The sequence below is a fragment of the Sinocyclocheilus anshuiensis genome, unplaced genomic scaffold (assembly GCF_001515605.1).
Source record: "Sinocyclocheilus anshuiensis isolate Anshui unplaced genomic scaffold, SAMN03320099.WGS_v1.1 scaffold156, whole genome shotgun sequence".
NCBI classification, from domain to species: domain Eukaryota; kingdom Metazoa; phylum Chordata; class Actinopteri; order Cypriniformes; family Cyprinidae; genus Sinocyclocheilus; species Sinocyclocheilus anshuiensis.
Genome location: NW_015554069.1, coordinates 146348 through 148940, shown reverse-complemented (window position 1 = coordinate 148940; position 2593 = coordinate 146348). Strand labels below are relative to the sequence as shown.

General features: G+C 36.2%; 1 protein-coding gene and 1 long non-coding RNA gene across 2 annotated transcripts in view; both read right to left on the bottom strand.

Annotated features, from left to right (window-relative positions):
• Positions 1-2593, bottom strand: part of LOC107668684 (protein NLRC3-like) — a 35720-nt gene that overhangs the window by 24129 nt on the left and 8998 nt on the right. The window lies entirely within an intron of this gene.
• Positions 7-2311, bottom strand: LOC107668685 (uncharacterized). The gene is made up of 3 exons (XR_001631921.1): positions 2272-2311; positions 797-910; positions 7-333 (listed from the first exon to the last, which is right to left on the bottom strand). It is a non-coding gene; the product is annotated as an uncharacterized LOC107668685 (long non-coding RNA).

The window sequence follows — 2593 nt, the reverse complement described above, 5'->3', positions numbered from 1 at the left end:
GGAGTGTCTTGTGAGTGTTGTGTTCTGGCTGTTTTCTCCATCTGTAAAACCTCATGTTCTTCATTCACTCCTTCTCTCTCTCCCTCTATGATGTAGAGCTGTGTGTAGATCCTGATCAGGAGGGTTTCATTCTCTTGGAGTTTGGTTCCCTCAAATATTCTCTCATACTTGTTCTTCATACTGGCTTTGTGCTGGTCTCTGACTCTCTGCAGGTCTCCAGTCTTCACTGTGTGTTTCTGCATGGTGGCTTCAGTTCTTTCTTGTCTGATGTGGGTCTGATAGTGTGATGCAGAGTATGACACAGATCTGGTCGGCTGATGTATTTCCCTCCTGCTGAAACAAAAATCATAATAAAAAGTGCAGAAAAAAAACTAATAAATTATTATAATGACGTTAAATGAATTATAATGACGTTAAATGAAATATATTGGTTACTGTATATAAGATCCCAACTAATGCAAACACTGACCACTATAATGATGACTTAAACATTTAGATTTTCTCCTTTGATGATTCTGCTTGTTAATATCAGGTGTCTTCAATAATGGTCAATCGTCACTTAATTAATCACCTAATTATCTCATTAACTTCAACACTGCTTCAGTGTTTATGTGAGGCCACACTAAATTAACACTGGAGATTTTGCTGTGTGTATATGATTTTGGGGCCCCTCTTGGTGTGGCACACCTTTTCTTGTATATTTCATTTAGTGTTATTTTGTTGAGTTTTTATTCATTATTCACCTGAGATGCACTACAGTAAATTATTAAATTAGCAAGTAAATGTTTATACTAACAGAGGGTCAGCGGTCATTGGTCCATCACTGAATTCAGGGGGTGGCGTCTTTGATCTGTTACTCTTCACAGACACACCGCTGGGTTCTGGAGACTCTGATCTCTGACTCTTCCTTCTGCTGACACAGTCAAAAGACAAATGAGTTACACTTTATTTTAAGGTGTCCTTGTTACAGTGTGATTATACATTTAAGTACTGAGGAATATTAATGAACTACATGTACTTACTATATGGTTAGGGTTAGGATTAGGGTTTGGCTTAGGGTTATTTGCATGCAATTATGCATAATTTATAATAATAATAATAATAATTAATAATTCCTTACATTTATATAGCGCTTTTCTGGGCACTCAAAGTGCTTTACATAGAACCACCACCAGCATATAGTTATAGTTAATGTAATAGTAACTACATGTAACATGTGTAACAAGGATACCTTAAAATAAAGTGTTACCGACAAATGAAATGTCATTAGAGCACTAGATATACTGTAAAACTGGAAAGCACATTGGATTTATATGTATTTATTAAGCAGACATTTATTCATTGAGGATCAATAATAGTAAAGCCTCTCCCTCGATGGAGGCAGTTGTGACCTGAAGGTTGCAGGGTCCCAGGTGCTACAGCAAGTTTTACGAGTTTACTTGTATACCATACTTGGCTACACATCACCCACAGACAGCAGGCATCTGTACTGTAAGCTTTTTTGGATAAAGCATCTGCCAAATGCTAAAATGCTTACCTGGGGTCAGAGGTCACTGGTGTATAGCTGAATTTGGTGGTTTGCTCCATGGATGTGTCTCTCTTCTGGTAATGCTGACAAAAGTTTGTCAAATTATTGTCTAAAGAACTGGCTCCTGTCTTACTATAAAGCTTTAACGGTGCATTTACATTTGAGATTACTTTTTTTCCAAATCCACTTATAAATGAGGAATACAGCAATGTGATTCAAGGAGACAGTAATATGGGAAGTGCTGCAGTAAAAAAAATTTTTTTTTAAAAAGAGATGAAAGCAAGAGTTAAAAGCTATTTTTTGTGAAAGCATGTCATGACAAGCCTGTGTAATGTTTTCCACCATTTTTTCACATTTTAGAATTAACACTAACTTTGCCAGATTCATTAATATATTTTTATCCAATGTGATCATTGTATGTAAAATGCCTCTGCATTAAAAAAAGTGTCCTGTTAAAGAAACTGTATCAAACTCTATAATTTACTGTCAAATGTTCCTCATTTAGATGATGTAAAATAATCTATGATGTTAAATATAAAAAAAGGAGTATATCTGAAGTAAACATCAAAGTTATTTTTGTAACAGCTTTAATCCTCAATGTTTCCACCATTTTGGTCGGCTAGTTTGATCAAACTGTTGAAATATGATTCAGGTTTCTAATCCCATTAAAACGTTATAGATCAAACTGAAATAGCCGGTCATTTATATGAATACAGGGTTATAAGAATAAGTTATGAACTTACCATAAAGATGTGGCTAGAGCAAGAGTTAGTAAGTTTAAAGCCTCAAAATGGTGTCTCTGTTTCTTACTTTACTTTCATTTCTACCTGGTTAAGGCGTGGCTTGTTTTTCTTTGACTCCACCCTTACGAAAAACAAACTAGTAGCACAGAATATAATAGCAGGTGTGTGTGTGTGCGTGTGTGTGTTTGCGTGTGTGTGTGAGTGAGTGAGTGTGTGTGTTTGCGTGTGTGTGTGTGTGTGAGTGAGTGCGTGCGTGTGTTTGCATGTGTGTGTTTGCGCATGTGTGTGTGTGTGTTTGCGTGTGTGTGTGAGTGAGTGAGTG